This window comes from Ovis aries, unplaced genomic scaffold, assembly GCF_016772045.2.
Source record: "Ovis aries strain OAR_USU_Benz2616 breed Rambouillet unplaced genomic scaffold, ARS-UI_Ramb_v3.0 scaffold_90, whole genome shotgun sequence".
NCBI lineage: Eukaryota > Metazoa > Chordata > Mammalia > Artiodactyla > Bovidae > Ovis > Ovis aries.
This window is the reverse complement of record NW_024599829.1, coordinates 242,927-257,565: the sequence shown is the minus strand read 5'-3', so window position 1 is coordinate 257,565 and position 14,639 is coordinate 242,927. Positions and strand designations below refer to the sequence as shown.

Below are 14,639 nucleotides of genomic sequence, written 5' to 3'. Positions count from 1 at the left end.
TGGCTAATAAATGAGAGTATCAATGATGTGCAAATATGATTCTTTAAGCAATTTCCCAGGATATCACTGTTACCAACATTGTGGAAAGTAAAAGAACAAACTAGGAAAAAGCTATTCTGAAATAGATAAGAAGAGTAATACAGAGAAGGGGACATATTCAAGAGATAGTTCATGAAAACGACCCACAAGACTTGAGAAAAGATGAAGATTTTTTTTTAATTTCTTTTGAGAAAAAGAGGTTTGACATGACTAGGAAGAATTGAACCTGTGTCACTAGACAGATAAACTGGTTAAGAGAAAAAGCAATAGATGTCAGATCCTCTTAGCATAAGAATTTCTAAACGAAGATTTCCTGGGAAGAAAATATCTCCTAGGATGTTCAAGAAATAACAAAAAGATCAGAACTGGAATAAAGAGGGAAAGAGAGGTGAAACAGGATGTTTCCAGAGAGGAAAAGAAGTCCAGACCATGTCTATATGTACAGGCTTAGAATTTGAGTGAAGAAAAGACACTGTGGGAGTCAGAGAGAAAAATGACATGACCCAAATTACAATTTAAGAAACTCACTCTGCCTGAACTACTGGTTCAGGCATACACCATAGAATGGCAAAACGGAAGGCAGAAATCTAGGCAGGAGGCTGCACAACGATTTAGCCAAGAGTTGGTGGCACATTAGACCAGCGCTGCCATGGTGAAAATTGTGAGAAAAATAATAAAATATATATACTGATGAGGGACCTGGCAAGATGGTGAGGGAGGGAGGAGCCAAGGGTGAATCCAAAGTGTTTAACAGGCAAGTAAAAAAAAACCACAATGACACATCACCAAACCTACAGGGTATATATTGTTTCAGTAACCTTCAATCTTTCTGAAGTTGAACATGTGATGGGAACAAAAGACTTCAATACACGTCAGAGGATAGTGTGTCTTAACTCCATAATAGTAAACAAGATACTTAAATTTGCTAAACACAGTTTATTTATAAAGAGAAAATAAACATACTGCTTTAGAGTTTCATCTATAGATATGTAAATATAAATATAGCGTGTATAAATGCGTGTTAGTTATACAGTTATAAATATAGAAACAGATTAGCATTGTTAAGAAGTGAAACCCTACAGAAGAGAAAGAATATGAAAAGTTGTATAATTCAGTTAACTTTAAGGATCTCAGATTTTAAATAATATGAATCAAAATATTTGAAAAAATGATTATGTGATATAGTATAATGAACAGAGTCTGTAGACTATTCTAAGATGACTGTTACCTAATATTAGATCTCAAAATTTGGGAAAGCATGAATGTGTCTTGCATATTGTAAAATATTATGTATTTATTATTCAAAAATAAACATATGTATAAATTTATGTTTAATTTATAAATATATGTTTTTTAAAAAGGAAAGCATTTCCATGAGTGGAAAATTTATATCTGTGTCATTAGCAACATAAATTAGTTAAGAGGAAAAAAAATTAGACATAAGTACTACATGCCATAAGAGTTCTATGTCTATATATAGATGAGAGCTAGAAGTAAAACCAACGTAGCAATTATTATCTTTATTGATTGAATAAAACACTATAAGGAGGAAATAAAGTTCTGAAGAAAAAACATAAATCTAAAGCGAAACACTCCATGTAAAATCAACTATGCCAATTTTTACCTACCAAAACAAAGATTGATAAAGTAAACTAAGACTTATGGACTTCAGCATTATTGCTATTTGGGATTGCACAATTTCATATTATGGAGACTGTAATGTCTTTGGTAGGTCAACATTAGATGCAAGTTATATCTGTTCTCAAAGAAGATAACTAAAAATACCTCTTTGTGCATGTGCCCAGTCTCTTAGTCATATCTGAATCTTTGCAACACTTGGACTGTAGCCCATCAGGCTTCTCTGTCCATAGAATTTTTCAGGCAAGAATACTGGAGTTGGTTGCCATTTTTTCCACCAGGGGAATCTCACTGGGCAGTGGAATTGAACTGGGGTCTCCTGTGTCTCTAGCATTGCAAGCAGATTCTTCACCCACTGATCCATCAGTGAAGCCCTCAAAATACCGTTTCAGTTCAGTCGCTCAGTTGTATCTGACTCTTTGCGACCCCATGAATCGCAGCACGCCAGGCCTCGCTGTCCATCACCAACTCCTGGAGTTCACTCAGACTCACGTCCATCGAGTCCGTGATGCGACCCAGCCATCTCATCCTCGGTCATCCCCTTCTCCTCCTGCCCCCAATCCCTCCCAGCATCAGAGTCTTTTCCAATGAGTCAACTCTTCGCATGAGGTGGCCAAAGTGCTGGAGTTTCAGCTTTAGCATCATTCCTTCCAAAGAAATCCCAGGGCTGATCTCCTCCAGAATGGGCTGGTTGGATCTCCTTGCTGTCCAAGGAACTCTCAAGAGTCTTGTCCAACACCAAAAACATCACTATCAACAAGAGGCTTTTTAGTTCTTCTTCACTTTCAGCCCTAGAGATTGTGTCATCTGCACATCTGACATTGATTTTTTTCCCCTGGAAATCTTGATTACACCTTGTGTTTCAGCCAGCTCAGCATTTCTTATGATGCACTCTGCACATATGTTAAATAAGCAGGATAACAATATATAGCCTTGACATACTCCTTTTCCTATTTGGAACCAGTCTGTTGTTCCATGTACAGTTCTGTTTCTTCTTGACCTGCATACAGATTTCTCAAGAGGCAGGTCAGGTGGTCTGGTATTTTCATTTCTTTAGGAATTTTCTAAATTTTGTTGAGATACACACCAACAAAGGTTTTGACATGGTCAATAAAGCAGGAGTATATGTTTTTCTGGAACTTTCTTGCTTTTTTATATTCCAAAGGATGTTGGCAATTTGATCTCTGGTTACTCTGCCTCTTCTAAATCCAGCTTGAACATCTGGAACTCCACAGTTCACATACTATTGAAGCCTGGCTTCGAGAATTTTGAGCATTATTCCGCTAGCATGTGAGATTGGTGCAATTGTGCAGTAGTTTGAACATCATTTGACATTGCCTTTCTTTGAGATTGGAATGAAAACTGACCTTTTCCTGTCCTGTTTCCACAGCTGAGTTTTCCAAGTTTGCTGACATATTTAGTGCAGCACCTTCACAGCATCATCTTTTAGGATTTGAAATAGCTCAACAGTTATTTGGTCATCCCACTAGCTTTGTCATAGTGATGCTTCCAAAGGCCCACCTGACTTCACATCCCAGGATATCTGGCTCTAGGTGAGTGACCACACCATCATGGTTATCTGGGTCATGAAGATTTTTTGGATAGTTCTTCTGTGTATTCTGTCCACCTCTTCCTAATATCTTCTGCTTCTGTTAGGTCCATACCATTTCTGCCCTTTATTGAGCACATCTTTGCGTGAAATATTCCCCTGGTTTCTCTAATTTTCTTGAAGAGATCTATAGTCTTTCCTATTCTATTGCTTTCCTCTATTTCTTTGTATTGATCACTGAGGAAAATTTTCTTCAGATCATGAACTCCTTATTGCCAAATTCAGACTTAAATTGAAGAAAGTAGGGAAAACCACTAGACCTTTCAGGTATGACCTAAATCAAATCCACTATGATTATAGAGTGGAAGTGAGAAATAGATTCAAGGGATTAGATCTGATAGACAGAGTGCCTGAATACATAAGGACGGAGGTTCATGACATCATACAGGAGGTAGTGATCAAGACCATCCCCCCAAATAAGAACTGCAAAAAGGCAAAATGGTTGTCTGATGAGGTCTTACAAATAGCTGAGCAAAGAAGAGAAGCTAAAGGCAAAGGAGGAAAGGAAAGATATACGCATCTGAATGACCAACCTAGATATTAAAAAGCACCGTCATTACTTTACTGACAAAGGCCCATCTAGTAAAAGCTATGGTTTTTCCAGTAGTCATGTTGGATGTGAGAGTCGGACCATAAAGAAAGATAAGCGCTGAAGAATTGATGCTTTTGAACTGTGGTGTTGGAGAATACTCTTAAGAGTTCCTTGGACTGCAAGGAGACACAACCAGTCCATCCTAAAGGAAATCAGTTCTGAATATTCATTTGAAGGACTGATACTAAAGTTGAAATTCCAATACTTTGGCTACCTGATGTGAAGAACTGACTTATTGGAAAAGACCTTGATGCTGGGAAAGATTGAAGGCAGGAGGAGAAGGGGACGACAGAGAATGTCATATTTGGAAGGCATCACTGACATGATGGACATAAGCTTGGGCAAGCTTTGGGAGTTGGCGATGGACAGGGAAGCCTGCCATCTGCAGTCCAGGAGTTTCAAAGAGTTGGATACTACTCTTTGAGCGACTGAAGTAACTGAGTAGTTTCATTCTCTAAGCATTACAGATTTCACTATGTGTGTGTGTGTGTGTGTGTGTGTGTGTGTGTGATAGGTACATAGAAAAATATAGAGAGACATATATTTTCCTTCTCTTCTTTATTCTACAATGATGGAAAGTACACTAGAGAGCATTTTAAAAAACATATTTGGGCATTTAACCATAAATCTGGACAAAGAAGGTATATTTCTGCTTCTTATTTTTAACAAGAAAATTGCGGCATGTTTTCTGCTCTATGAGAGATAAAAGAAATGATACATTGAAACACATAAATGGAGATTAATTAATAATAAATATAAATCTTTGTAATTTTCTACAGTAGACTATACATTTGATGCAAGTGAAAATGAAAATAATACGATTAGAAACATGGAAAATATAAATAAGCTTCAACAGTAATTTTCCTTCATACAATTTTAAAAATATGAGCATTATAGTTAAAATGAATGAATGAGAATTCCTGGTGGAGATAAAAACAAAGGGGAATATAAGGAGCTTAATTATTCTCAATGACCATGATGAAAAATCTTGAATCAGAACTGACTCAGATACTAAATCCAATACTGTGCTTAGAAGGAAAAAAACAATACATGTATAGGATTAATAAAATGGTAATTGAGGAGTTTAAACAGTAGTATATATAATCCTATATAAGAGTAATAATAGTCACCCTGCTTATTTAACTTATATGCAGAATACATCATGAGAAACGCTGGGATGGAAGAAGCACAGCTGGATTCAAGGTTGCCGGGAAAAATATCAATAACCTCAGATATGCAGATGACACCACCTTTATGGCAGAAAGTGAAGAGGAGCTAAAAAGCCTCTTGATGAAAGTGAAAGTGGAGAGTGAAAAAGTTGGTTTAAAGCTCAACATTCAGAAAACAAAGATCATGGCATCTGGTCCCATCACTTCATGGGAAATAGATGGGGAAACAATGGAAACAGTGTCAGACTATTTTGGGGGGCTCCAAAATCACTGCAGATGGTGACTGCAGCCATCAAATTAAAAGGCCCTTACTCCTTGGAAGGAAAGTTATGACCAACATCGATAGCATATTGAAAAACAAAGACATTACTTTGCCGACTGAGGTCCGTCTAGTCAAGGCTATGCTTTTCCAGCTTTAGCATCCCTCCTTCCAATGAACACCCAGGACTGATCTCCTTTAGGATGATGTGAAGAATTCTGTGCACATAATTTCTTTACCAAGCATGTACCTGTGCACATACAAATCCTTTATCATGAACTGTCTTCAGCTACTCTCAAGACCAAAGACTTTCTATATGAATTTTTGGGGGGTCCTGTGTGTGTGTGTGTGTGTGTGTGTGTGTGTGTGTGTGTGTGTGTGTGTGTGTGTGATGTATGATGTATAAATCCTAACCAGTTGATGCCAGTGACTTAAAATAATTTGACCAAAGTATAATTCTGTGTACACTCATTTCCATACCTTAAATACTAAGAAAAAGGTAATTATGAAAAAAAAATCTGTCAGCTAATCACTAAGCCACATTTATACATGAATTAGAGATGCTTTTGAAAAAAAATCAGAAATAGAATTGTCAACTAAACTGATACATTTTGAGTGTTAATATGTATGTTTGTCCAGGCTAAATATCTTCAGCCATGTCTGACATTTTGGAACCCTTTGGATCATAGCCCACCAGGCATCTCTGTCCATGGGATTCTCCAGGCAAGAAGACTGGAGTGAGTTGTCATCCCTTTTCCAGGGAGTCTTCCAGACCCAGGGATCCAACCCCTTCTCTTACGTCTCCTGCATTGGAAGGCAGGTTCTTTACAACTAGTGTCACCTGGGAAGACAAAGGAGTGTGTAAACACCAAAGCATGATATAAACTTGAATGAAGCAGAATCCTTCAATTTAATGAATTCATCACTGTGCTTTCACCAGCAAACAAAAGCAAAGAAAAAATTTGCTGACACATTAAATAAGTGATACATTTGCTACATATTGTGGAGAGTAAAAATGATGAAGCAAATTCTTATCTCAAAGTGCTTATAATATTTCTTGGAGAAAAAATATGAAAACACTTTAGAGTCCATTATTTTAGAGACTGTCCTTGACATCCTTATTTCTCAGACTGTAGATCAGGGGATTCAACATGGGGATGACCACTTTGTAAAACACAGACACACTTTGTGTGCCTGGAGGTTGCAGAGTTGGGCACAGAGTAGAGGAAGAGGATGGTGCCAGGGAAGATGCTGATGGCAGTCAGGCGGAAGGCACAGGTAGTGAAGGCTTTCCTGCTACCACAGGCTGAAGGCATCTTGAAGATGGTGACAACAACAAACACATAAGACAGGAGAATGATGAAGAGTGTGCTGGTTTCATCAAAGGTGGAGAAAATAAAAAGCAGCAACCGGTTGAGATAAGTATCAGAACAAGAGAGGGAAAGCAGGGAGGAGAACTCCCAGAAGCGATAGATTGTATTGAAACCTTGAAATGATAATTTGCTAACAGAACATGTGAATGTCAAAGAGCAGGTTGCTCCCCAGGCACAAAATCAAAACACTAACATCACACAGAGTCTCTGTGACATAGCCACCCTGTAGAGCAGAGGGTTGCAGATGGCCACGAAGCAGTCATAGGCCATCACAGCTGATAAAAGGGACTCAGTCACCACAATGGTACAAAAGAAAAGCAATTGCATTGCACATTCTACAAATGAAATGGTTCTGTCTTCTACCATGAGATTCACCATGGTCTTTGGAACAACTATGGAGGAGCAACAAAAGTCCACAAAGGAGAGATGACTGAGGAAAAAGTACATGGGGGTCTGCAATTTGGGGTTAATTTTGATGGTTACTATCATCCCAAGATTCACTACCACAATGACACTGTAGATGGTGAAGAATATCAAGAAGAGGGTGACTTGCAACTCTGGGTAATTGGAGAAGCCCAGAAGAGCAACATGGCCTTACTTTTATTGCTCTCTGATAGAAATATGACTTTTGTTTGTCAGAATCTAAATAAGTCTTACAAACAAAAATGTTAAACAAAATGAGAATATAAGGCACTTGGTTAACTACTTCTTACCAAGATTGGTAGATGAAACAAAATATCTCTTTTAGAATTTCTCCATGTATTTTTTCTTATGCAAGAAATGCTAAATGTCTAAAATTTTAAACAAGATAACCGTTTAAAATTTTCTTTAAGCAACAAAATCACTGAAAATGTTTAGTTCTCAGTTATAAATTTTAATATTCAGAAATAACAATATGAGATTAAAGGATGGGGGTTATCCTAAATGAAATCCCACAACGCTTTTAGGTCTCCTTGCCTATTTTAAATTCATAAAAGATTAACCTAGCCTAGAACTATAGCTGATTATTTCAGTACTAAAAGCAGAGACATTATTTTGCAAACAAAGGTCCGTCTAGTCAAGGCTATGGTTTTTCCAGTAGTCATGCATGGATGTGAGAGTTGGACTGTGAAGAATGCTGAGCGCCAAAGAACTGATGCTTTTGAACTGTGGTGTTGGAGCAGACTCTTGAGAGTCCCTTGGGCTGCAAGAAGACCCAACCAGTCCATCCTAAAGGATATCAGTCCTGGGTGTTCATTGGAAGGACTGATGCTAAAGCTGAAACTCCAGAACTTTGGCCACCTCTTGAGAAGAGTTGATTCATTGGAAAAGACTCTGATGCTGGGAGGGATTGGGGGCAGAAGGAAGAGGGGACGGCAGAGGATGAGATGGCTGGATGGTATCACCAACTCGATGGACGTGAGTTTGAGTAAACTCTGGGACTTGGTGATGGATAGGGAGGCCTTGTGTGTTGCATTCATGGGATCACAAAGAGTCAGACACTACTGAGCAACTGAACTGAACTGAACAGCTAATAGCAAAAGGGAGGAATTTCTAAATTAATTTACCATCACATGTTCACAATGTGACTTTAAGAATGACACCTCTTATAATGTACTTCAGCGTCTTTACTGTTAATTCCACATAACACTGTAACATTGATTTTTGTTTCTGACTCACTAAATCTGTTGTCAAAATAAACCTTATTTTTTTTCCAAACAGTGTTCTCAACTCAGAAAAGCCTGATTATCAATCCCACCTCACCACTTGAGGAATAATAAATGAAAAAAATAATAAAGTTAATCCAGTCTATATCTTTATTCAAGACTTGACAAAACAGAAGACAGAGATCCTTGACTTTCCTTATAATGTGCAAATAAGGACAATATACACATCAGCATCTGGAATCCTGATTCTGACTCCCACAGATTTTCCATTCCTCTACAATAGGCTCTGGTCTATGTACAAGGTGTCAAAACTAAGAGATTAAGTTTATTTATGATCATACTTCCAATAAAACACCAATTGCAGTGGCTTGGATGGTAAAGAATCTACCTGCAATGCAGGAGACCTGGGTTTGATTTATGGGGTAGACAGATCCCCTGGAGAAGGAAATGGCAACCCACTCCAGTATTCGTGCCTAGAGAAATCCAAGGACAGAGGAGCCTGGTGGGCTACAGTCCATGAGGTCACAAAGAGTCTGACACGACTGAGCAACTGAGACACGCTTCTGATTAACGACACACTAGAGATTTTAAATCTATGGACAAGTGTCCAGTGAAACTGTACATAAGACAAAGCCTTACCAGAAAACAACAAAATGAGATGAGAAAGGATTTGAGAAAGGATTTAAGAAAATTTTCTCTCCCAGGAAGAATAAGTTACTTTACTAAAGTTTATAACTTAGAAATGTCCGTAAGTGTAGGAAGATTTTAGTAGGACTTCCTTGGTGGCTCAGACAGTAAAGCATCTGTCTACAATGTGGGAGACCTGAGTTCAATCCCTGGGTCTGAAAGATTTCCTGGAGAAGGAAATGGCAACCCACTCCAGTACTCTTGCTTAGAAAATCCCATGGACGGAGGAGTCTGGTGTCCATGGTGTCACAAAGAGTTGGACACTACTGAGCGAATTCACTTTCACTTTATAGGATATTTAGTAGGTCCCTGTTAAAGACAAAGATCAAACACTTGAGATGGTAGTACACTGTGAAGGCATTTCATGAGAAAATGGTAATATCAAAGAATTATATTTCTCTAACTGGTGATGATACCTCTAAGATTCTACCATGAGAGGAACTTTCTCTGCCATTTCTCTAGTTCCATAGATCAAGAGACAGACTTCAGATGACTCAGCATGAAGATGTCAGATCATATACAAAACTGAAACACTTAAGACCCCTATCTCTTCTTACATAAATTTGAGTGTTGAAGGCAAACTCAGAAGACAATCTATCACAAAGTCAGATATTCTAACTATAGCTAATCTAAGACAATACGAAATTAGTTTTAAACTAATATTATATTCCATGTAATGGTTCTTGTGACCTAAATGCTATTTTATAATTACTGGTGAGTTTTTTTCTTTCTTTCTTTTCTTTTCTTTTTTTTTCTGAATTTTGGGAATAGAGGAGCTAATATTGCCTGCATATTTTTTCTTCTCTCTTTTGTTATAAGTTTTGCTCTTAAGTCTGCTATATAACCTTAATAAAAAATAGAGCCTTTTACTCTTTCTCCACTGGTGTTTGTTTAACCTCTGCTTATTTTTTTTTTAATTTAAATGATTGTCTTTTTTTTTCACCTTGACTACTCCTTTAAAAATTTGTAGAAACAAGACAATGCACCTTCCCCAAATGCTCAGAGCTCTTCTAATTCTCCATTCCAGGCATTATTTTGTTTTCAGCCACTCAGTTGTGCCTGACTCTGTTGTGACCCCTCATGGACTGTAGCTGGCCAGGCCTCTTTGTTCATGGAATTTATTCCAGGAAAGAACACTGGAGCTGAATGCATTTCCTACTCCAGAGGACCATCCTGACCCAGGGATCAAACCCAGTCTCCTGCATCTCCTGCACTAGCAGGCAGATTCTTTACCACTGCTCCACCTGGAAAGCCCTATAGTTTCAGTCAGTTCAGTTCAGTCACTAAGTTGTGTCTGACTTTTTGCGACTCCATGGACTGCAGCACAACAGGCTTCCCTGTCCATAACCAACTTTGGGAGCTTGCTTAAACTCATGCCCATCGAGTCAGTGATGACATGCAACCACCTCATCCCCTGCCATCCCCTTCTCCTCCTGCCTTCAATCTTTCCCAGCATCAGAATCTTTTCCCTTGAGTAAGTTCTTCATATCAGGTGGCCAAAACATTCGAGCTTCAGCTTCAGCATCAGTTTTTCCAATGAATATTCAAGATCGATTTCCTTTAGGATTGACTGGTTGGAGCTCCTTGCAGTCCAAAGGATTCTCAAGACTCTTCTCCAACAACACAATTCAAAGCATCAATTCTTCAGTGCTCAGCCTTCTTTATGGTCCAACTCTTATATGCATACATGACTGCTGGAGAAGACAATAGCTTTTGTTTTTCTAAACAGCCTTTTGATGAAAGTGAAAGAGGAGAGTGAAAAAGTTGGCTTAAAACTCAAAGTTCAGAAAACTGAGATCATGACATTCGGTCCCATTGCTTCATGGCAAATAGATGGGGAAACAATGGAAACAGTGACAGACTTTATTCTCTTGGGCTCCAAAACCACTGCTAATGATGACTGCAGCCATGAAATTAAAAGATGCTTGCTGCTTGGAAGAAAAGCTATGACCAACTTCGACAGCACATTAAAAAGCAGAAACATTACTTTGACCTGTTGTTTATGGGGCTATAATTCAGGGGCTCAGCTGATCCGGCTCTAATACAAAGCTCTGAAGCCTGACTGCACGTCCTCTTCCTTTACAGTTCAGATTGGTAGCTTTTAGGATAACTCAGTATTACACAAGGAATCTCTATGTCTAAATGGTAATTTTCTGCTCACCCTTTTTTTTTCTACCTACCCTACATGGAAAATAATATTAATTTTTCTTTTCAAATTTTATTTTTAATTGCAGGGGATGTATAATATATTCCCTTCTTCTTAAACTTCCCCGTTCCCTCCCATGGCACCTCTTAGGTCATCACAGAGCATCAGGCTGAGCTCCTGAGTTACACAGCAGCTTCCCACGAGCTGTCTGTTGTACATACCTGCTGATGGGTAAACGCAGGATCTCTCTTGTTTGGGAGTGATGGATATATTCTTATATCTAGAGTCAAAACCGATGCGGCATAAACCCTAGAGACTGTCTGTAGCCTCATTCTCTTAAAGGCTTGAAATAATTAAAATTACTCACAATTCTCTGATGTAATTCTTATGTTCTAGAAAAATTGGAACAGTATTAGGGGCATTTCACATGAACATTTATAGGTTAAAGTCACTTCACTCAGATGCTTCATCACTGATTACTTTTACAATTATCAAAATTATGTAACTATAGAAGTAATCATTATCAAATATTAATTGAATTATACAATATACGAGGCATAATCCTGTTTCTACATACTTTTAGTCTAACATATGGGAGACGTATGAAGATCCACCTTTTAGATCGCCATGATTCACTGAGATTTAAAACAGAGATATTTACAAAGTTAAGTACTAAGTTTGGAAAATGACCTAATCCCTATAAAATAAATGTTCTCTTCAATTGCACCACCACATCAATTTCATTAATTACTTTTGTTTATTGAACTATTGAAATAACTCATATTTATTGAAGAAAGCCTGAACTATAGAATGTAAATAAGAAACATGAACATGCTATATATAATTGTTAACTCAACTTCATTTTTAATGTCACATTCAACTTTAATAAATATGACCAACACCACCTGAAATAAAAGATACAGGTGAGCATCTCCAGTGATGCAATGTGGACAACATTTATTCCCTGATATGATGTGATGAGAAACTTCATCTCGGTCATATTCTTTCCCCAAACCCTGTACTCCAGGGTTAAAATGAGAAAATTATTAGGCAAAACGATATTTGCAAGCATTCCACAGGATATCTCATCAGTATTCCTTAAAATTATTGAAGACAAAAGACAAAAGAAAAGTCAAAGCCTCTCACAGGTTAGACATTTGGGAGACATGATGACAATACAGTGTGAACCTGGATTGGGTCCAAGAAAATAAAGAGAGAATAAAGGGGAAGAGCTGATGGGATCCAAGTACAATTTAGGTTTCAGAGATCATATTGTACTAACATTTATTTTTATTTTTATTTTATTGTGGTAAGAACATCTCACATAAGGCCTATCTGATTAACATATTTTAGGTGTAGAATACAGCTTTGTTGACTACAGATGTGATTTTTGTACAGTGCATCTTTAGATCTCATTCATCTAGCTTAACTGAAATTTTATGCCCTTTGATTGGTAACTTCCCATTGCTCCCTCCTCTTGCCTGTGACATCTATCACTTCGCTTTTTGACTCCATGAACATATAGGTGGAATCATACAGTATTTGTCTTTCTGTGACTGATATATTTCACTGAGCATACTATTATCCATGTGGATATTTCCATCTTTTTAAAAGGGTGAATTGTATGACATTTTAGTTACATGCCACATTTTCTTTATTCACTTTTTGGTCCATTTAGGTTATTTCTGCAAAATTTCCATCTGCAAAAATTCCATCTGCAAAATTTCCATCTTTTTAAAAGGGTGAATTGTATGACATTTTAGTTACATGCCACATTTTCTTTATTCACTTTCTGGTCCATTTAGGTTATTTCCACTTCTCGGCTATTGTGAATAGTTCTGCAATGAACACAAGAATGCTAATATATCTTTGGAATCATTATTTTAATATTTTGGATAAATATTCAGAAGCAGGATTACTGGATCATATATTTAATTTTTACATTGTGAAAAGCTACCATACTATTTTCACAGTATCTGCGTGATTTTACATACCTACTAATAGTATAAAAGGGTTCCAATTTTCCATAAACTTAATGACACTTATTTTTGGCTTTGGTTTTAGATGATTGTCATCCTGACAAGTGGGATTTGATCTCATTGTGGTTTTGATTTTCCTCTTCCTGATGATTAGTGACACTGAATATGTTTTTCTCCTTTTTATATACTTATTTGCCATTTGCATATCAGGAAAAAATATAAATCTTGTGTTTAGATAACTCCTTAACTGAACTATTAGTTTTTATTTTTGTTGTTGCTGTTGTGTTTGTTTTTTTGCTATTGAGTTGTATGAGTTCTTTATATGCATGTTGGAGATTAATATTTTAATATATGGATTGCAAACGTTTTTCTCATTCTGTTACTTCTTCATTCTTTTTGTTTCCTTTCCTGTGCAGAAGGTTTTAATGAATGTCTGACAACAATCAGCAATTGTTTTGGATATTAACAGTGCAAATAATTCTGAAAGCTATCATGATCAACACAGCCCAGTTCACTTGTAGCTGTCCTTGTTTTAGTACTGTTAAGTCATGCATATCAGGAATTCTCTTAATAATATTTCTTTATAATGGATATTTCTTTCTCAGGTTAACATTCCTGATAAGGTCACTGTTCTTTCTACAGGCCTAGAACTAGATGTGCTGAGTATCGTGTCCAACTCTTGCAGTCTCACAGACTGCATCCCGCCAGGCTCCTCTGTCCATGGAATTTTTCAGACAAGAATCTTGGAGTGGGTTGCCATTTCCTTCTCCATAGAATTAGATAGCTTTAGATATATCAGCACTAAAGGCTAGAGATCCCACATAACAGAAAGAACCTTTGATAATTTTATATGTTCAGATATCTAAGGATATTTCAGGATCAGTCAGAAGGCAATCTTTCCAAGTCAGTTCTCACTATTATACAACTCTTATTAGTGATCTTTTTCAGAGTTTTTCAACCATGGCATTATTGATATTTTGGACTGGATTATTCTTTTTATGGGGAGGTATCCCATGCATGGTACCATGTAGAGCAGCTTCTCTGGCCTTTATCCACTGGATGACAGTACCTTCACCCCTGGTCCCTCCATTGTGACACCAAAAATGCCTCCAGATATTGTCCACTGTCCCCTTGGAAGATGAGGGGAAGTGAATAAACCACTGACCATCCTTTACTCGATTCTGGTAGGTTTTTATGCTCTACTATCTAAGTGAAAGTGAAGTTGCTCAGTCGTGTCTGACTCTTAGAGACCCTATGGACAGCAGCCTACCAGGCTCCTTAGTCCATGGGGTTTTCTAGGCAAGAGCATTGGAGTAGGTTGCCACTGCCTTCTCCAACTGTCTAACTTATGTGCAATTACATTTCTAATTCTTTATCTCCCAAATACTATTAATATACAATGTGTATTATCCTCAAACCTGGGAAGGATGGTGTCTAAAATCTTTATCTTTACAATTTTTGCCCATTGCTTTTGCTTGTGGTCTTGTGAGTCAGCACTTTTT

The 14,639-nt window shown here is 37.4% G+C and overlaps 1 pseudogene; it reads right to left on the bottom strand.

The window, feature by feature from the left end:
• Positions 1-6,299: 6,299 nt before the first annotated feature.
• LOC114112621 (olfactory receptor 5D18-like) lies at positions 6,300-13,258 on the bottom strand (annotated as a pseudogene).
• Positions 13,259-14,639: the final 1,381 nt, after the last annotated feature.